Genomic DNA, 23,507 nt, shown 5'->3' with positions numbered 1-23,507 from the left:
AAACATACATCATAAGCATAAGTCATAAGCCTATTCATCACATAGACCATGATAACATAAAAGTAACATACCACAACTACCCTCAAAGCATAATTGTGCAATGCATTAATAAGATCCCATACTCTCACCCATACTAAATAAAGCTTCCTGAGTAATCTAGTTCATAATTCATATTCTTATCGTAGTGGGAATTAGCCTAAACTGACATAGACCATGTGAGCTTCCTTTGGAAATCTGGTAATGCCGACATCAAAAGGGTTGTCCAACTTGCCTAAGGTAGGACCATGACATGTTAGATTTAGGTGGATCCAATAGCTAAATAACTTACGGGGCACATAGTTTATGGGTTAAGGAGATTGTTACTAGAAACCCGCCCTCTCTGACGGAGGAGCTTCCTTCCCAAGATATTGCTTCAAGGAATTCGCCCTTTCTGACGGGAGAGATTCCTTCTAGAAACTCTCCCTTTCTGACGGGGGAGTTTCCATCTCACATCAATATCCCTTTCGGTGCTAAGCATAATTCCTGTTTAGTTCATATTAAGTCTTGAGTTAAGCTCATGTTTATGGAAGAATGTCTTGACACTCAATCCAACATAGTTCATAAGATAGCTCATAGATTCAAGTAGGTGAGAATAGACTTTCAACCTTAGAATTATCATATTGTGAGGAAACCTCTAACATCATGTTCATTTTGTGTTTATGAGAATAACCTTTTAATTAACACAATAATATTATCATAATCATGGACACTTCATTCATGGTCATGCATAAGTGTGCATGTGAGGATAATGTTTCAACAATACCACAATCACAACATAGTTAGAATCACTTTACTATCCATATGTTCTTAAAGCATATACATAAGTTTCATAAAATACACATAATATCATATATTGCCCTTTCAAGGCCAAAGCTCATATCAAATCAACACATCTAGAATAACTACATTACATATGGATATAACCACAATTCAAGTACTCAAATCATTACATACATAATCTCATATACTCATAACATAGGTCATGTTGGTAAGGTTCTTCCACAATAATACCATATACAATTCAACATGCAAGTAGCTTTACTCTCTAAGCCTTAACATTCCTAGGTAAATTCACAACTCTAACTCTAATGTAAAGCTCTAGAACCCTTACGTAAGGCTCTAGTTGACCTACTAAACTACGGGGTGTTACACTAAATATGAGTTTGGATAAAAAAGCTGAATTCCCTACCACTTGAATACTAAAAACTTAAATCTAACTGAACTGAGTTTCATGAACATGAAAAAAGGCTGGAATGCAATGATAATTAAGGGAACAAGATATTGAGACTGAATTACACAACAATAAACTGAGAGACTGGAGATGAACTATTACCTTAAACTGAAATGAGATCAGAAGGAAAGAGGTGGGGATACTTGGCCCTCATGGCTTCTTCTACTTCCCAAGTAGCTTCCACTACAAATGGACTCCTCCACAAAACCTTTATTGAAGTGACTTCCTTATTTCTCAATCTACGAACTTGACGGTCAAGAATCTCAACTGGAATCTCCTCATAGTGGAGGATGTCCTTCACAACCACACTCTTTAAGGGTACTATCAGTACCAGATCACCCACACACTTCTTCAACAAGGAAATGTGAAAGACAAGATGAACCGCTACTAGTTCTCTTGGTAGCTATAATTCATAAGCCACCTTACCTACCCGTTTTAGGATATTTTAGGGACCTACATACCTAGGACTGAGCTTCCCTTTCTTGCCAAATCTCATCACCCCCTTCATAGGTGACACCTTTATGAAAATCCAATCACCAATTTCAAACTCTAAGTCCCTTTTTCTCACATCTGTATAGAACTTCTGATGAATCTGAGCAGTCTTTAGTCTATCACTGATGAGTTGAAATTTCTTCATAGCCTCATGAAACAAATCTTGCCCAATCGAAGCTGCTTCACTTACTTCGAACAAACTAATCGGAGATCTGCATTTACGCCCATATAGTGCCTCATAAGGGGGATTCTGAATACTAGTATGGAAGCTGTTGTTATAGTTGGACTCTATGAGAGGTAGGTGATGATCCCAAATACCCTTGAAATTAATCACACAAGATCTCAACATGCCCTCAAGGGTCTGAATGGTACACTCTACCTAACCATCTGTCTGTGGATGAAATGTTGTACTGAGATTCACCTGAGTACCAAGACTTTTATGAAACAACTTTCAAAAATGTGATGTAAGCTAAGGACCTTTATCTGAGATGATAGACAAGACTACCCATGCAACCTGACTATGTCATTGATGTAGAGTTTGGCGTAGTCCCCCACCAAATCTTCTGTCTTAACAACCAAGAAGTGAGCTGACTTAGTCACATTGTCCAATATCACCCAAATGGAGTTATGTTATCTACGAGTACGAGGTAAAACTGTAATGAAGTCCATGTTATCACTCCACTTCACTGTGGAAATGCTAATCTCTTGAGTCATACCTCCTAGTTTCTAATGCTCTACTTTAACCTGCTGGCAGTTAGGACACTTAGCCGCAAAATTTGCGATGTCCCTTTTCATGCCGTTCGACCATTATACTTCCCGTATATGACGATACATCTTAGTGGCACCCGAATGAATAGAATATCTGGAATTATGGACTTCTGTAAGGATATGTTGCCTCAGCTTACCCATATTTGGAACACAGAAGTGACCCTGGTAACGAAGTACACTATCTCCCCCTTGGGAGAAAACCTCAAATTTTTGTTGATGAACTGCACCTTTCAACTTAAGTAATATAGGATCACCATCATGTTTTTCCTTAACCTTAGCTTCAATGAAGACTCTGATCCATTCTGAACTATCACACCACCATCTGATGTGTCCGTAAGGCAAACTCTTAAGCGAGCAAAGCAGTGAACATCTTTAGCTTATTCTTTCTTCTCCTCCTCAACATGTGACACACTACCCATAAATAATCTGCTGAGAGCATCAACAACTACATTGGCCTTACCCAGATGGTAAAACACATTCATGTCATAGTCCTTGAGGAATTCAAGCCCTCTCCTCTGACGAAGATTTAACTCATTTTGGGTGAACACATGTTGGAGGCTTTTATTCTTTGTGAACATATCAACATGAACACCATATATGACTCTTATGATATGTCAACACATGAACATGAACAACATACAAACAGTGTCTCCAAATCTTTAGGGAAAATACTACGGCTGCAAGCTCGAGGTCATAAGTCAGGTAGTTTTTCTCATGGACCTTAAGCAGCCTAGAAGCATAAGCTATGACCTTACCTTGTTGCACCGATACACAACCTAGGCTGACCCTGGATGCACCACAATAAACCACATAACCGTCTGGTAGAGTCAAGATAGGAGTTGCAGTCTACCTGGTCTTCAGTTCTGAGAAGCTTTTCTCAAACTCATCTGAAAACTAAAACTTGATATTCTTTTGAGTCAACTTGGTCAATGGGGAAGCTATGGATGAAAATCCTTCAAACCTCCGGTAGTAACCGACCAAACCCAAGAAACTTCTGATATCAGTCGAAGAGGTGAGTCTGGGCTAGTGTTTTACTGCCTCAATTTTTGAGAATCTACTAAAATCCCTTCGCTGGATACCACATGACCAAGGAAAGCTACCAACTGTAACAAAAATTTACATTTGTTGAACTTAGTGAATAGTTGGCGATCTTTGAGAGTTTGCAGGATAACTCTCAGAAGAGTCGCATGTTCTTCATCACTTTGAGACTAAATGAGGATATCATCAATAAAGACAATGACGAACAACTCGAAATACTGTTTGAACACCCTGTTCATTAAGTCCATGAAAGCCATAGGAGCATTTGTTAGTCCAAAAGACATAAATACAAATTCATAGTGGTCATACCGAGTCCTGAAGGCTATCTTCAGGATAGTTATTATCTCTGACTCTGAGCTGATGATAGCCGAATCTGAGGTCTATCTTAGAAAACAACTAGCACCCCGAAGTTGGTCGAACAAGTCATCAATCTTGGAGATAGGGATATTTATTCTTGATTGTGACTTTGTTCAACTAGCGATAGTCAATGTACATTATGAGAGAACCGCCCTTGTTTTTCACGAACAACACTGGAGAACCACATGGAGAGATAGTGGGTCTGATAAAGCCGTTATCTAGAAGGTCTTTCAACTGTTCTTTCAATTCCTTAAGCTCAGCTGGAGCCATTCTTTAAGGAGGAATCGAAATAGGATGGGTATCTGGAAGGATATCTATTCCAAATTCTATTTCTCTTTCGGTAGGAACTCCAAGTAGATCTTCTGGGAACACTTCTGGAAACTTATTTACAATAGGGGCCGACTCCAGAGTTGGGGTTTTAGAGTTTGAATTCTTAACCTGAACAAGATGATGGATATACCATTTAGAAATCATTTTCCTGGCCATAAGGTAAGAGATAAATCGGCCTATAGGCACTGAGATACTACTTTTCCACTGCGTGAACCATATATGAGCCACATATTTGAGTTGATGGATGCTAGGTCAATGCTCTCAGTACCAGTCATTTGCATTACTCCAAGAGTATTATTAACCTCATCAATAAAGTTCTGTGGGTCCTCACAAACCTTCGACCCTAGAAATTCTGGCAGATACATACAAATAAAGTCTCAAACCCTAGTTGTAGCTGACCCATCAGTGGGGTTTGCAAGACTTGAGGCCTACTGTTTGTCCTGGTTGGCAGCTGTGCTAAGCCAATAGTTTGATCGCATTGCGGAACTCAACATTCACAACCTCATGGCTTGGGACTAGAGCAACTACATTAGCATTGTGGGCATTAGCATTCCGTGCGTTAGCTCTACGAGAAGGCATAATAGGAAACATACAATGATGGATTAGAAAAGAGAAGTTTAATCACACCTCTTGCATGATAAAAATAGGAAAGGAAGAGAAGTTTCTCTTAAAATACTTCGTAGCCTCTCCCTCATAGATGTGGTGTGCTTCACACCCATGAAAGAGTTTCTATTTAGTGCAGCTTCCAAAAACCCTAGGACTCTTGAACCTAAGGCACTTATACCAAGTTTGTCACACCCCGAGGTTACCCTGTAGACGTAACATGGGACCTAGGATCACGAGTGACCCCAATCTAACCCCGAATCTGGAATATATCAAGCATACTGAGAATAATTAAGTAAAACATATACTATGTGAAGGCTAAATTAATTGATATTTGAAGAAGGCACAAGCCTAATTGGTGTGAAAGTGAATATCAATAACAAGAGTTTAGTGATAAATGACACAACCACTTAATAACTCGAGCTGAATCTACTACTATATTTGAAAAGCCTCTAACTGAATTGATTTGCTAGGATATGCCCCCACCTAAATCTAATAAGACTAAACTAAAAATAATGTCTAAGAGATAAAGCATGTTTATTGTCCTCGAAGTATGAGGACTAGTCACTAAAGCTACTAAAGTCGCGCTGAGGATCGAACTGAGCATGATCTTGATGTTGAGTTCCAGAAGCTGCATCATGAAATGATGTAGAACAAAGTATGCGTCAGTACTTGGAATATACTGAGCATGCATGATAGAGATATGCTATGCTAAACAAAGTATATAAGCTGAACAATACATAACTGAGCAATGATATAATCTGAACAAGGATATAAATAAGTATTGAATTATAACTTAAAACTAAACTGAATGCAATGACAAAGTACTAATCATGAAGATAACATGCTGAACTATATACTGAAGTAAATGCTGAAAGCCTGGTCAATGTAATAAGAGTCTGACCGTGAGAGCTACTATTAATCGACATAAACTATGTGAGTTAAACATGGAGTCCGATGTATAAGCCCCATAGAGAGGACCCAATATACCATTTTAGGGGTATAGACGCATGATTGTGGCGTAATCACTGAAACTGGTGCCCAACTGAGGGTACTTATAAATCTACGCGGGTACGTAATTCTGGACTTTGAGGGTACACTGAACCCCAGTCCAACTTGTTGCTAAGTGAACTCCCATCTTAATATTCATGAAGCTAAAATGCACTAAATATGAATAGCTCAAAAACTGACATGCTAACTGAGAATGCAACATTTATATATTGAGAATATGACATTCAAAATCTGAAGCATGAATTTCTCTCTAGTTGGCCTAGTAAGTATAATTCATTTTTTAGGATAAATTTACACAAGCTGGGATTCTGAGTGATATGCATGAAATTATACTAAATTATCAAAAAACAAATTTAGTTATATCAAAGGAACCATAATCAAAATAAATATTGAAAATATAGAAATCCTAGGTCTGAACGGTTTATGAGAATCTGAAGAACTAACTGAATTCTAGGACCTAATGGGTGAAAGGAGCCCACTAGTGAAATCCCACATACCTGGTGACGAAATCTACATAGATATCCTTTGGATTTCGGGGCTGAACTTCAAAGAACAGTTCAACTTGTTCTTAAGAGGACTGGTCAACTTTTCCTCCTTCTTTTTGCTCTAAGTTGGGTGACTTTCTGAGAATGAGGGTTCTGGGTATTGTCTAACTAGATTATTAGGCTTAGACTGAGTAAAACGATTTAGTTTAGGCATCAAATATCATAATTTAAGTGCCCAATGCATAGGGAAACAAACCAAAATAACCCTAACTTAAAAGATGACAAAGGCCTTCACGATGGGACTGACAGACCGTCAATAGGACCAATGCCCGTCAACTAGCTCGTGGTTGTGGCCCTGCCCAACAGAGCTCTACTGAAACGAGCGTAAATTTTTACTCTGATCTTGGATTTTATCAAACTCTGTGGCGTTGGAAAGAGGACTAAATTATCTTTAATTTTATCAGACACGGGCCACCTAATTCATTTTGTGCTAAAAGATATGTTTGTTTGAAGTTGACCCAGATATTGAAGCTTGAACTACCCCATTCAAGGTCCACTTCACGGGCCATGTGAAGCACCACATTCCATATAGGCCACCGTGGTTCTTCAGAGTGAGTTGGGGTTGTACTGGATCGATTTCACGGCACGCTTGATGGACCGTGTGGGGTTTGGTTCCACGACACGTGGAGGGCTCTGTGGTCCTGCATGCCCGGCTGGATGTGAACCACGACCAGGGTGATGGGTCGTGGTCCTGTTCTCGCCCCGTGAACCCCTTCGTGGTTCACCCTTTTTCTCCTCTCCAGTCTTTGTTAAATCCTAAGGTGTTACATTTTCATGAAAGGGGAAAGTCACAATTTTTCATGAAAGAGGAAGGCTAGTTTTGGAAATAAATAAATTAAAAGGAAATCTTGATTTGTGGTGGCTCCATGTAGGCGGGCCTATGGTTCTCTTATATATATATATATTTGATAATCCAACAATTTTACCATACAACACATAACAATTCTACTGGGATGTTCATCAATTTTTGTTCTAGACTCATTTTTCAGTGTGAAAATTTCATTAAATACTTTACGACTATCATATGTACACATCAATCTTAATAATGATCTAATGCAAAGTTAAATTTTCTTCGATGAAAATTCTTGATAGGAATTTAATATTGATTTCTCTTGTGGAGGGAGCTCATAGAAAATGTAAGGGGTCTTTATCAAGATAATCATGAAACCCAATAAAAGACAAGTCATTGCTCTGGCCCACAGTATATAGTAACTCGAAAATTCCTTTGCATCAAATTTCTCAACTACCAGAGATTTTGCAGCGCGATGTTTTCAAGTTTGAATGGCAGTATGTTTTTGTATATTGTCAACCCATTGAACTGAAGATTAGAAAAACAATGGTATATAGGAAATCATGTCATACATAGGGAATTATTATAAAATAAGAAACTTCTAAGAAGTTTAATTATTCTTGAGATGATTCATCGTATAATAAGGCTTAGAGTTTGATTTTTTTCTACAGATTTTAAAACGCACTTGAATAAAAAAAGGACTATATAAATAACTTGTTAAAAGATGTCCGTTCTCAAATTAAATTTGAGAGATAGGGTGGTGATTCAAATCCTTATGTGTACATAACATATATTTGTCTGTAGAGAATGTTAATCCACTTCGTTAGTTCACTAATTTTTTTTACTTTATAATTTTATTTACTTCTTTATTATACTCTATTTTTAATATCTTTGTGTTTCCTATAATATTTATTATATTTATATAATTAACAAAATCGATGTATAAATGGATAGGAAGTCCCACCTAGATAATGACCTTTCTTAAAACATCTCTGAGTGGTGGCTATACTAATTTCCATTTTGTATTGGCTTGCCATAATTTTACACTTTTAATTAATAATCAACTTATTGTATTCCTGAAAATTTGATGAAACTAGTGCAAGTCAGTGTCTAATAAATTCTATGACATATTATATAAGTGACCTATTGGAAGAAGCATAATTAAACATAATATATCGTATTAGTTTATTTTAATCGGTTATACTAGCTTTCTTAAAATCTTTTTAGGTGTCTATAACCAAACATAAAAATTACCTAAATTTTTTCTTTTAAATGTATGTTACGCCTTATAGTTTATGACTTGAAAACAAAAAAACAATAATAGAAGGACTACTCACCCAAGTTAAAGGTACAATTATATGCTGAGTTATTTTTAAAATTCCATAACACTTAGGGATTTTAGAGAAAGTTTCAAGAGGAGAAAAGGGAAAGGTTTCAAGCATTCTTTTGAGAACTGAAAATTTCCCCAAGAACAAGTGTTCTTCCGAGGTATGTAAGCTTCTCACAGTGATGGTCTTGTTCGCCCTCACACCACACATGTAATTTCATCCATAAATTTGTCCATGAAGTCGTTTACAATGAGATTCTTGAGTAGTTCTAGAGTTTTAGCTTCATTATTTAACAATGGAAGTTTTGAGTTCTTGAGGTGAGGGTCTTGTTAATGAGTGGTGTTTCTTCATAGAATTTGGGTAGAATTTCAATGAATTCCTGTTGGGTTTGTGAATTAAAGAGAGTTTGGATGAAACCAATCGATTCTAGATGAGTTAGGACCCAAAATTGAGCAAGAAAATTCGTCGGATTTCTAGGTTTGAGGTGGGGCAACGTGCCATCAAAGCTCTAGGAGGGGTGCCTCTCTACACTTGCAGTGCACCCTAAAGTGCCCTCTGTACTTGAAGGCCTAGCGCGCTGCGCTGCCAATGCACCAGTGTCGTCAGACCCTTTTTGTAACACCTCAGATTTGAGAAAGACCAAAATGCAATTTTTTTTCAGAACTTGCAGGTGCCACCGACGGAGGCCAAACCAGGGTCACGTGGTTTGGGCCACGGACCGTAGGTATGGTCCGTGGTTGGCCACCCAGAACCCTAAGAAAAATCATGACCTACGGCAGGACCTACAAACCATAGGTGGGACCACGGTCCATGGTCCAGGGTCTATGGATCGTGACCCCCAACACCAAGTCTCAGCCGCAAACTGACGCCCTGCCAGGATGGACCGTCGGTCCGTCGATGGTCTCATCAGCTGTTCAGTCAGGGTCATTTTTGTTCTTTCCCCTATGCATTGAGCACCTAAACTATGTCATTTAATACCTAAACTACTTCGTTTTACTCAGTTTAAGCCTAATAATCTAGTCAAAAACTAACCAAAACCTTTATTCTACAAAATCACCAAAACTTAGAGCAAAAAGAGAAGAAAGAGTCGACCAGCCCCTCAAGAACAAGCATAAAGTTAGCTTCAAGTTTCAGCCTCGAAATCCAAAGGATTTCTTTGTAGATTTCGTCACCAAGTATGTGGGATTTCACTAGTGGGTTCCTTTCATCCACTAGGTCCCTAGAATTTAGTCAGTTCCTTGATTCTCTATATCTTGTTTAGGCATAGGGTTTCTAAAACCTTGGAGAATTTTTATGATTTCATTTGCTATAGTATCTATAATCAAAATATCATGTTTTCTTGGAAACGTTGTTTAATTCCTTGTATGAAATTCACATCCGTAGTTTGGGTAGATTCTCCTAGTTCAGGAATTGTACTTGATAGGTCAATTAAATAGATAATCATACTTCAGTTTTCTAATGTCACATAATCAGTATATAAATGTTGCTTTCTAAGATTGCATGTCAATATTTCGAGCAATTCAGTATGTCAGTTACATTTGTATCATATACATATTTAGTTGGGAGTAGACTTAGCACCGAGTTGGACTAGGGTTTAGCGTACCCTCTAGTCCTAGAACTACGTGCCTCTGTAGAAGTATAAGTCCCCTCTGTTGGGCATTAGAATTAGTGATCACGCCAGTCATGCCTTTATACCTTAGCAAGGTATATTGGGTCCTCTCGATGGGGCGTATACATCAGACTCTATGTTTAGCTCTCGTGGTTTTATGTCAATTAATAGTAGCTCCCACAGTCAGACTCCTAGTGCATTAACCTGGTCTTCAGTATGTACTTCAGTATTCATTTTAGCATGTCAGGTTCATGATTAGCACTTGGTCATTCCATTCAGTTTAGCTTTTCAGTTATGTTTCAGTATTTACATTCCTGCTCAGTTTATGTCATTGCTTAGTTATGCTTTGTTCAGCTTATATATATTTGTTCAACTTAGTATCTATATCCTGCATGCTCAGTACATTCCAAGTACTGACGCATACTTTACGCTACATCCTTTCATGATGTAGGTTCAGGTACTCAACATCCGGATCACGATTAGATCGATTCTCGGTCCGTATTCAGTAGCTTTAGTGGTAAGTCCTCATATTTCGAGGACAATAGACATGCTTTCATTTTAGTCTTTACTTTCACTTTTCAGTTTTGTTAGAGTTAGCTGGGGGGAATGTCCCAACAACTCAACTCAATTAGAGGCTTTTCAGACATAGTAATAGAATTAACTATTATTGATGAGTTTATCTTTCAATTATTGTTAAACTCTTAGTATGTTTTATACATTTAGATTAGATGGGTATTCCTCATTTTACCGGTTATCTATTGTTAAGCTTCCATATAGTATTTGTGTTATTCAGTATATTTAGTATGCTTATGATATGACAGACACAGGGTTAGCTTAGGGTCACTCATGATCCTAAGTCTCGTGTTACGTCAAGGGGGTCGCCTCGGGGTGTGAAAAACTTGGTTCATCATTAGGTTCAAGAATCCTAGGATGTCTGAAAGCCGCACTTAGTAGAGTCTCTTTTATGGGTGTGAAGTGCACCACATCTATGAGAGGGAGGCTACAAAGTGTTTCAAGAAAAATATCACTTTCTTAATGCGTGGGTATGATCCAACTTCTCTTTTCTAATCCATCGTTATGCATTTCAGATCATGCCTCCTCGTAAAGATAACACACGGAATGCTAATGCACGGAATGCTAACGTAGTTCCTCTAGTCCCAATCATGAGGTTACAAATGTAGAATTTCAGAGTGCGATCCAGCTCTTGGCTCAGAGTGTGGCCAATCAGAACAATTAGCAGGCCGTAGTTCCCACTACACTATTGGTGGATAAACTACAACTAGGGTTCGAGATTTTATTTGAATGAATCCGCCAAAAATTCTAGGGTCAAAGTTTGGTAAGGACCCATAGAACTTCATTGCTGAGGTTAAGAAAATCCTTGGGGTAATGCAAGTAACTGGAACTGAGAGTGTTGAGTTAGCATCCTATCAACTCAAAGTTATAGATCATATTTGGTTCACACATTGAAAGGAAAACATGGGTGGGAATGCAGTTCATGTGACTTGGGATTGTTTTACTAGAGCTTTCCTTGACAGGTTCTTCCCAAGAGAGTTGAGAGAAGCTAAGGACACTAGAGTTTATGAACTTGAACCAGGGATCAATGTCGGTCCAAGAGCATGGCCTGAATTTTACCCAACTCTCTAGGTATGCTCCACATATGGTTGCTGATTCCATGGAACAAATGAGTAAGTTCTTGTTTGGAGTGTCGGATCTGGTGAATACTGAGTGCAGGAATGCTATGCTTCTAGGGGATATGGATATCTCCTGGATAATGACTCATGCTCAGTAGGTTCAGAGAGATAAGCTTAGAGAGTTGGATAAGGACAACAAAAAGGCCAGAACAGGAAACTATGAGTACTCACAGCAAAAGTTGGGTGGTGGAAGTCGCTCACAATTTCAGTAGAGGACTATAACCCTAGCACCTTCATCAGCTGCTGCTCCATCCCCTAGGTTTCAACAGGATAAAAAAGGTAAGGCATCAGGCTCTAAGTTTCAGGGGAGTGCCTCAGGTAACAGGACTTACCCAACTACTCCAAAGTGTGGTAAAAACCATTCGGGTGAGTGTCTTGCAGGCAAGGAAGGGTGCTTTGGGTGTGGCCAATCTGTCCATAGGTTGAATGATTGCCCTTCTACCAGGCAGGGGCAATGATGTAACAACAATAGGGCTCAGTCTACAACTCCCGCATCACGAAGAGGTCGCCCAACTCAGCATGGTACTACATCTAGTACATGTAGCGGTCAGTGCCATAACATGTTATATGCTCTCCAGGCTTGCCAGGACCAGAAAGATTCTCCTGATGTGGTCACTGGTATGTTACGAGTCTTTCATTTAGATGTTTATGCGTTGTTAGATCCATGTGCTACATTATCGTTTGTAACTCCATATATAGCAGTCAACTTTGGTGTCAGTGCAGAAACTCTTTCAGAACCCTTCTCAATCTCTACTCCAGTTGGTGACCCAATTATAGCTAGACGTGTATACATAAAGTACCCTGTCACAGTCTCTCAGAAATTCACCTCAGCAGATCTTGTAGAGTTAGAAATGGTAGATTTTGATATCATTCTAGGCATGGATTGGTTACATTCTTGTTATGCCTCAATCGATTGTAGAACTAGGATCATTCAATTTTAGTTTCCAAATGATCCAGTCTTAGAATGGAAGGGTAGTAGTTCAGTGTCTATGGGTTGATTTATCTCTTACCTTAAGGCTAGAGAAATGATCTCTAAAGGGTATATCTATCATCTTGTTCGAGTTAAGGATTAAAACTCCGAAACCCCAACTCTTCAGTCAGTCCCAGTAGTAAATGAGTTTCCAGAAGTGGTCCGAGAGATCTTCCCGGAGTTCCTCCCGAAAGGGAAATCGACTTTGGCATAGATCTCCTTCCAGATACCCAACCCATTTTGATTCCTCCTTACAGAATGGCTCCAGCCGAGCTTAAGTAATTGAAAGTGCAGTTGAAATTCCTTCTAGATAAGGGCTTCATCAGACCTATTATCTCTCCATGGGGTGCTCCAGTGTTGTTCGTGAAAAAGAAAGATTTGGTTTGACCAAGTTCTGTAATTGAAATTAGCAGTTTTATGGGGCTCGCTAGCTACTATTGTCGCGTGTGGTATGAGTTGAGTCCAATTGGTATCTCCCGATTCCAATTGGTATCTCAACGAAGTGAACTAGATGGAACACAAACAAGTTAATTGGACCTGAGAAGGTTCCAATTGGTATCTGGCCTTAGGGACCATATAAGGCATGCTGATGGTCGTTTATGGAATGAACTAATTAAATAAATTGGACTTCTATGCGAATTGTAACTTGGAATAGTGAATGTGTGCTTCTAGTTGTCGAAAATTAACTATGAATGTGAAGGGTGTATTACTTGGCTGCTTGATATGATTATGTGCCCAATATTGCTTGTCTGAATGTTGATATGTGAAATGTACTGGCCTAAATGTTGAAATTGTGCCAATTGTAATCGCTTGAGTGTCGTGGAACTTGTTGTAAAAAGAAAGTCATCATGAGATTAGGTGCAAGGGTCTAGATAAATTACGATGTGGTTCGTAAGTGAGAAATCTGGACGTGTGTTGCGACCAACTGATAACCGTGTGAGAGTTTGGGTGTATCTTGGGGATATGTGTGTGGTAGTGTTGAAACGATGTAAAAGGATTCTAAAGTACGTACTTCATTGGGTTGACCGAGAGTAGACAATGATTGTCCTAGCTAAAGGGTTTTTCTCTAAAAATGCATATGTTATAGCTGGGAACCTTTGGGGGAATTGGGAAAGAAAAAAACCCAGAAAAAATTATTGGCAGGGATTCTGTTTCCGTCAGTGCCGCTGGGGCGAGATTTTCCCCGCCACGGTGAGGCTGCCAGTGCGGGATTCTTCTCGCTAGAGCGGGACAGGGCGAGATAGAACCTCAACCCTATCTCCCCTATTTTCCCTAGTCACAATTATGGACCCCGAATCGTACCCGAACTAACCCCCACGATCTAATTTAGTGTTCATCAATCGAATATAAGTTATAAAGTGTGTTCAAAATTGTGGAGAACCTAAGCATATGAAGAGGAAATCAGCGAGGCCACAAAGGTCGGGGAAATGATAATGCAGGTAGAGGAGTAGTGAAGCCAGGAGATAAGGTTACCCGTTAAGATGACAGGGCTCAGTTATATGCTTTTCTGAGAAAGACTGAGTTTGAGGTGTGTGATGCAGTGGTCACTAGTACTACTCTTGTCTGTGCCCGTATGACTATTGCTTTGTTTGATCCGGGTTCTACTTATTCGTATGTGTCAGTTCAATTGCCTTGGGATTTGATATGGTTTGTGATATACTTGATGTCCCCATCCATGTTTCTACCCCAGTTGAATAGTCAGTCATAGGCACCCATGTGTATCGTGTTGTCCTGTTGTGGTTATGGATTTTCAGATTTGGGTTGATTTGGTTATGCAGGATATGGTTGACTTGATATAATCTTAGGCATGACTTGGTTGTCCCCTCTATCATACGGGGCTTACTTGTAATACTAAGTCGGTAACTCTAGAGATCCCCGGTAGGGAAAGATTAGAGTGGGAAGGGTGTACAGGCCTAAGCTAGCTAAGATCATATCCTCCATTTGGGCTAGGAAACTGGTGGGGCAGGGTTGTTTGGATTATTTGGCTCATGTTCGGGGTGTTGAGGTTGAGTCTCTCTCTATTAAGTCCATTCCTGTGGTATTTGAATTTTAGGGAAGTGTTTCCTACAGATTTTCCTGGTATGCCTCCATTTAGAAATATAGATTTCTGCATTGACTTGGAAGCTGACACTCACCCCATTTCCATCCTTCCGTATCGTATGGCTCCAGAAAAATTAAGAGAGCTTAAGGCTCAAATCCAAGAGCTTCTTGATAAAGGGTTCATCTGTCCTAGTGTTTCCAAGTGGGGTGCTCCTGTCTTGTTTGTTAAGAAGAAGGAGGGTAGTATGAGGATTGATGATTTTATCTTAATCTATAAGGGAGTGGATTACTACCGGAATGAAAAGCTTATGAATAAAGAAAGTTTCATTGAGTATACTTGGTTGAAGGAAATTGAAGATTTTAGTAAGAAAGTGCATATCAAGATTGAGTTAGTCCTTTAAATTTGATGAGTATACCTGAGTTTGAGGGTCATGATGAAGAAAAATAGTTGGATGTAGTACAACCTTTAGAGAGAGGTGAGAGAAAGAATTATTTTATTGGATTCTTAAGGCTAAAGAGGTATCTTCAGAGGGGTAGATAATTGGGTTGAGAGACGCGTGATTTCATTTTTTTGATGTGGCTATGGTAATAGTGTCATGGGTCCATCAGATGGGTTAAAAACTATTGAAAAAGACTTGAGAAAGGACTGTGCAGACATTACCTTGAGTGTGATGATAAGTAATTTGGTTTTGTTTTTGAGTTTAGTAATGAGTACGATGGAACTTTTAGCGAAGAATATTGTAAGATCGATGGAGATGCAATCAATGATAGGCAAGGACCCATGAATTCATAAGAATCTTCAAGGTACAAGCTAATGTTGATAGATAAGGGAATTGTGTTATACAGTTGAATTTATAATTCAGATTTTTCATTGTAAATCTACATTTGTAGTAATATATTTTGTCAAGGTATGAATTGGCAAGGTGAGAAATGATCAATTGTATACAGTATTTAGCATTTGAAAGGACTTACACCTGGGTTGAGTCGTAAGTTTACTATTATTGATTGTTAAGTACCTAAGAAAGGTTTCATTTAAAAAGTGTTAGTTTATAATAAGGTAAATGGTCGGAGTGTTTATGATGGTTGTTAGTATTGTGAGTATGATTTACTAGCTATGCTCTCGTGTGTTTTTACTTTTGTGGTGGGTCCCTAATGGTGGATCAGGGGTACCAAATCCTGCGATGTTCTCTTGGTTGAGTGGGAAGATTGGGAAGATTTGTTTATTTCGAATGACATAATTGGTGGTCTTGGAGTTGTTAAAATATTTCAGTGGTTTTGCATGTACCACCTTGCTTATGAAAGTTTATAGAAGAGCTACCATGCATATTTATGGTTGTTCGACAATCTAATATTTCATCTTGTCGTTGAGGTCATGTATCGATTATGTGTGGTTGAGTGTAGGGATCATTAAATCCAATTTTATTGCTCTTAAGAGGTAATCTATAATTACTAAATCTAGCATTTCAATAATGTTGTTATAGGGTTTATATGCTTGGACATATCCTTCAATAAGTATCTGATGTCTGAAGACCAAAATTTTGTAACCTAAGCTCATGAAAATTTATGTTGTGGGATGGAGATGTTGTTAAGAACTATGATTGTTTGGTTATTATGAGTGTCTGTTGTTCGGTTTAGGTTCACCTCTAATTGTGGTGAGTTTTGATTTAGGGTTTTCTCATGGTTATGTGAGAAAGGATTCATCCTGATGTTGGTGTCAAAGTCCTTGATAACATGTTGCAGACATGTGTACGATTAACTTTGGTGGTTATTGGGAATATCTTTTTGGTTAGCTAAGTGTACATACAATAATAATTATCACTTGAATATTATGATGACTTCATTGAGGCATTGTATGAGAGGATGTAGGTATTCAATTGGTTGGTTTGGGGACAAAGATTATATCATAAAGTGAGACTCAATATTTTTAAACAAGACCTTCGGTATGAGGAAGAACCAGTTAAAATTCTTGATCACGATGTCTGTAAGCTAAGGACATGCGAGACAAGTATCCTCAGTAATTCGACGTTCAAATACTACTCTACCCTTACTTTAGCCAGTCCTTCCTAGTTGATAACTCGGGGATGAATGATGGGTAAATTGGTATCTATTGTAATGACCTGATTTCCATTGTTATGGAGAATCCAATGGAGAAAGAATTGGGGTCAGAAAAATTTCGTAGTAACTTTAGATTTCCGAACCTAGTCCAGATTTGGATGAAATCAGAGTCTGTGAGGTCTAGGGAAATCAAGTAGCAATTGGGTGATCTAATTATGAATTCTATCACATGAGTAGATAGGTAAGTCGTTAAGGAAACCATATGACTTTACACAATTGAATTTGGGTAAGTAGAACTCCTAAAGCTGATCTTGGCATGAATGGGTAGTTTCTGAGTGTCATTGGTTGAAGGTGTGTTGCGAAATGGGGTCTTGAATTTATTATTTTTGCTCACTGTTCCGTGCAAGCCGCTATGGCGGGGATTTCTGCCGCCAGGGCGAGACCGATGTAGCAGGATGGGTCCTGCCGTAGCGGGACAGATGCTACTTAAGGTCGTAAATAAACCCCTTAACGACCTTATTTGGTACTTTTTGATTTTTAGAGCTAAGGAACGAACCCCAGGCGAATCCTACTTATTTTTCACTATTCTTGAGGTTAAAGGTAAGCTTTTCACTCCCTGAATCCATTTTTCGATCCGTATAACATATCAGAATGGGTGAATATTGATGGGGGAGGGTTTTGTTATAGATTCTATGGTGGAAATAACCCTAATTTGGATAATTGGAATCATGGATTTGATCTAGGGTTCATAGAATTGTTAGTAATTCAGGTAATTAGTGATTGTTTATTGATTCCAGTATTATATTGATTGTTTGTAGACCAAGAACAAGCGGAACGAATCCGGAAAGGGAATGATCAAGTTTCTTGGGATTTCAAGCTTGTTTCGAGGTAAGTGATGGTTGTGATTTCATCTTGGTGTGACATATGTTTGTAATTGCTTCATTATAATGCATGTATGTATGTGAATGTTGCATTATTGATCACACTAATAGTAAATGAAGATAATTGAATAATTGTATGCCATGAATCACCTCTTGTTGTATAATTGTGAGAATATACATTGTGATTGTGATTGTCATTTGTTTAATGGATCGGTTACCACATTCTTGTATGCCATGAATCACCTCTTGTTGTATGATTGTGAGAATATACATTATGATTGTGATTGTGGTTTGTTGATTTGATCGGTTGCCACGTTCCGGCATAAACATGGGATCGGTTGCCACATTCCGGCATAAACATAGGATCAGCTGCCACGTTCTGGCACACTAACTTGGATCGGGTACCATGAACCGGTATGCTAACAGTTTGGGGTTGGGTTCCATGAGAGCACCATTAAATTGGGTTCCGTGAGAGGACCATTGAATTGTGTTGTGTATCTACTTGTGGTGATTACGTTCATATCTAATGATGATTGATATTGGAAGACTGTATGTTGCTCTAAATTGATAACCAATGTGTATTATTGAGAACGTGTGATGTTACATTGATCCTGAAAAGATGACTAATATTGTATATGTTTGGTATATGCCTGTTTTATAATGTTGTGGTTACTTGCACGTGTCTCACTTATTGGTATAACCGTGTGATCCTACCAGTACACTATGGTTGTGTACTGATACTGCACTTGCTCTTTCTTTGTTGTGTACATGGCATCTTCAGGTGGCTATTGATAGACCTCAGCTAGGTGACTATTGTGCATGACCGGATTCAAGGGTGAGCCAGTTCTTTCAGGCTACCATGGATCTTCCTCGTTTAAGTCCACTCTTTTGGACTCAGACTATTTGTTAAGGTGTTGTTTAGTTTTTGGGTTGTACCCTTTGTTCTTAGACTTGTCGTTAGTAGAGTTTTGGTACAATGACTTTCAGGTTCTAGGGATTGTACTTCCGCATTTGTTTTGTTAGACCTTTAGAGTTTATGGGAACTCTATATAATTTCTGCATTTAAACCTGCTCTCGTATCTTTAAATGCCTTAGTTTTCATAAAATTTGTTAAGTTTGGGTTGTAGTAATGGTTCTCCCACCGGAGGGTTAGGGTGGGTGCCAATCACGACGGTCTGGGTCGTGACAATTATAGCCCAACTATTACAACTCTAAGTTCAAGTCCATCAAAATCCATTACTTTACTCTTTACCTACCGTACCTCACATAAGATAGTCACATTTTCTCTTAATTGAATCACTTTGTTCGTGTAATAAAAACTCTCGTGTTGCTTAATTGAATCCACAGTAGCTTTTCTATGGATTATTCAAGTACTATGTGTTAGTGTTTATCGAGATACATATGTCCTCAAAAGAAAATTATTACTTTCAAACAGAAAAAATTGAAACCAAACCAAGAATAACCAAAACAACAATTATTTTTTCTGTTTGATTTGGTTTGGTTTTGAAAATTTAACAACTGATTAAATTGGTTAGGCTTTGGTTTTAACCAATTATCAATCCAAATCGAACCATGAACACCCCTTAGTCATCACCCACCCAAATTGACCCGTTTAATCTCAATAATTTTCATATATTATTATTTATTTTTTATAACTACAATTTGAATTTAAACTCTAGAAAATAAGTAATATCTCCATTTAAAAAATAATGACCTAGTTTGACTTGGAACAAAGTTTAAGAAATAAAATAAGACTTTTTAATCTTGTGGTTCTAAATTAAAATATCTCAAATGTACCAAAATGTCCTTTAATCTTGTGGTCTTAAACATGCCACATGAAAAGTTGAAGTTAAAGTGTTGCCAAAAAAGGAAATGAGTCATTCTTTTTGAAACAAACTAAAAAGGAAATTAGGTCTTTTTTTTTAAATGGAGGGAGTAATAATAAAGTTACAAATGTATAGATGAATCTTAAAAGATACTATAAAATAGATAGTAATTCATACTTTCAATATGAGAACATACATTACAACAATGCAAATAAATTAAAGGATCTTAAAAACGGATTGAAATTGAAGATTAAATTTGACTTAATTGAAAATTCTTTTAAAATGGATTGAGATTGACCCAATTCAAATTATTTTGAGCTCAACCCATAAAATCCTGAACAAAATACTTATATTTTTGGCTCATTTTAACACTCCTAACTATGACTAATTAATGATCATACAAAAGAAGATAACTATTAAATATAGGAAAAAAAGGCATGTGAAAATAACTATGATTCTAATTGATCATAATTAAATCCATCGACAACCTTAGTATTTCACGAAGTTATTTTTTAAAATATTGATAATAATTAGGAGGTTTATTAACAACTAGTTTTGATTGAATTACACAAAAATATCTAAGAAAAAAGGAGATCGTAGATTATTAATCTTAAAATATTCTTCAGCAACACATATAAATGTTTTGAGAATATGTCACATCTAGTGTCTATAAGTCTTTGGATTAGCTTTTCAAAGTACTGTATAAAATTTCACATGTGTCATTAGTCATATATAAATAGATAATTCAGGATTATTCAGTCAACAATAACCTAGTGTGTGAGAATCTATTCCCTTAAGGGACTTACCTCTTGATCCGCACACGTATTCAATATCCGCATCCGAATCTAAGTAACTTAGATCATTATAACTACTTCCTGAAGAAGGTCAGTTTAGGCCACTAACATCGATCCTTTGGAATATTGTAAAAATATTAGCTAACTTAATTCTAATATTTAAATGGACAAGCACCAAAGTTTAGAACTTTGATAAAATTCCATGAATTCCCACCCTTTTTAAAAACAAAAATTTGGTTCTAAGAAAAATTCATGTTTATTTTACAAATTCAAGAATCACCTATTGTTAATAATGTCATTCAATAGGCTACAAAATTTCCAATTAACCCTCTAATTATAGTAATTAATCAAGAGACTTACCTCATGAAAATTCTCTAAAAAATAATTTCAATGTTCTTAAATTTGACTGTTGAAATTTAAGGATCAAAATGATGATTCTAGCGTTAGTCCTTGAAAAATCGATATAACAGTTATGAGAATTATAACTCATCTTAGATGATTAGGGAAAGCTCTAGGTTGTTTTCTCTCTCAAAAAGTCAGTCAGAACGAAGTGAGATGGTAAATCCGACTAAATTTTTTTTCTTTTTCTGCAGTTTTAGACCTACGACCATTATATACAATTAGTATATTGGACATACGATCCGTATGTCAACAAGGAAGATTAAAATAATTGATATATATATATATGCATGATACAGTAAAACCTCTATAAATTAATAATCTCTCTAAAATAATATTTTCCTCCGGTCCCGACTTGGGCCAAAGGAAAAAATCATCAATTTCGATAGGATAATAAGATAATATATTACAAGAAAACCCCTATATAAATATATGGTCTCATTAATATCATAAATTAATAATTGTTTAAAAGTACAAATATATCTAAAATAATTTAGTGAAATATGATTATATTGTGTTATGTTTTTTCTTAAAATTTAAATCTAGTTAAAACTCATCTCTAACTTTTCTTATTGCATCAAAGAGCTCCGGTGTTGTCTTTTCGAACTGCACCATAAAATTGTGAAGAGTTCTAGATGCGATAAGTGCTTTCTTACGTGTAACTGGTTCCAAAGGTATAATATCATCTTCAACTTCATCATCAACATTGCTTTTTCTGATCGTATCCACGATTTCTTAGTTCTGGACCTCTGAACATGTATCACTTTCACCCGGATAATCCAACAAGTTATTGACATCAATTTTATTGTGGTAACCGAGATCATTAATCATGACCTCAAGTTCATGAATGACGTTTTCACAAGTGGGTTCATTCAAATTCTCTAAGATTACATCCCCCCAAACAAATTTTACAGTATCGAAAACAATTTGCTATTGTCTCTTGGTGAACATTTATTGTCCAAGTAGGGATTGCAAAATTGATAGCATTCAAAACATTAATCTTTGCTGGATCAGTTTGTCCCACTTCATAGCCTTTGAATATTCTACGATAAAATCTGTTAAGTTAATACATCTTGAAAGCTCTTATTATCCCAACATCACAAGGTTGAATTTTGGATGTCATGTTGGGTGGCAAGAAAACAATTCAATATTTTGTAGTCCTTCAATATTTCTATTATGGGCTGGGCAATTATCTACCATAAGCAAAACTCGTCTACCATGCATTTTGTGATCAAACCAATGAATATATTCATCAGAAAGCACACTTGTCATTCATGCTCTTTTGTTTGCAGGATAGTGATAATTCAAGATGTTCATGTTGACATTTTTGAAGCATCGTGGCTTTACATATTTTTCAATAATCCATAAAGGAATTTTTTCAGATCCACCTTCATTGCAACAAATAACAATTGTGAGTCTTTCTTTGTCCTGCTTTCTTCCTTCATGTTGTTTCATAGCAAGAGAATGATCAGCTTGTAACCTGTAAAATAAACCAGTTTCATCCATATTAAAAACATCTTTCATAGGAAATTGATATATTTTTGTTTTTATGGATTTCAATTTCGTCTTCATGTCTTGTATATCAACTGAACCACTCTTTCCGAAACGATGAAATGACTTGATACCATGTCTTAGCTTGAACCTTTCAAGCCAACCTAGAGATAATTTGTGCTCAAAATATTCCTGAGGATATAAAAGTTTCATTGCATCTATTGCCTTCTCCAAAATTAACTCCTGTTATATTCACACGGTCTTGATATTAGAGAACCCACTCATAAACAACCTTGTCCATATCTGGATATTTTGCTAGCTTGTATCGCTTGATATCCTTTCCTTTTTCTAAGTCAGCCGAAAGATATTTAGCTGATCGTTTGAGTGTGTTTGATATTGTACCTTGACTAACTTTCAAATGAAAATTTTCATTAAACCAAGACTGTAAATCTTTTTGAGTGCATGGGGAATGATCTCTTTTGTACTCACATAATGCTTTACGCATTTGATCTGTCATTATTGATTTTGTGTCACCTTTTAAATGAGAAGCCATTTTTGGATATGGTTTAAAGAAACTTCATGTGTTTCTTATATAGTTTTTTTTCTCACCATCATACATCAATATTTTTAATAAAAATAAAATGAATTATAATTATTAATAAGAAACAGTGAACATTATTTACAATTTTACAATGAATGATTGAATTCTTGAATTTCTTTACAATGAATCATTTAACAAAAAATATATTACAATGAATACACATACATTGTACTTTATGTATAATAAATTTAATATTTATGTGGAATCAATAAATATGATACATAAATTAGTAAGATATAATGATTTTGATGTATTCATTGTACATTATGTATAATTTTTTTTTTTTATGTGAAATCAATAAATATATTACATAAATTAGTAAGATACAATGATTTTGATATAATCAAAATTAACCTTCATTAAATCTCAAACCATTCTTTAAATTTATAAATATTATTTTATCGATTAAATAATATCTCTATAAAATAATAAAATTTCATGATCCCACCTATATTAAGTTATAGAGGTTTTACTGTATATTGTTTGTAGATCATGTATGACCTTTTGTGGCCTCTGTATGTTAATCAAACCAAATGTCAATAGCAATTATCTTTGTACTTCCATCCACAATCCAATATATATGTAACACGTCGAAAATCGGAAGTTGAGTTAGAAAGA

The sequence above is a fragment of the Solanum tuberosum genome, unplaced genomic scaffold (genome assembly GCF_000226075.1).
Source record: "Solanum tuberosum cultivar DM 1-3 516 R44 unplaced genomic scaffold, SolTub_3.0 scf00715, whole genome shotgun sequence".
Lineage (NCBI taxonomy): Eukaryota > Viridiplantae > Streptophyta > Magnoliopsida > Solanales > Solanaceae > Solanum > Solanum tuberosum.
The sequence above is the reverse complement of the archived record's forward strand: the minus strand, read 5'-3'. Positions refer to the sequence as shown.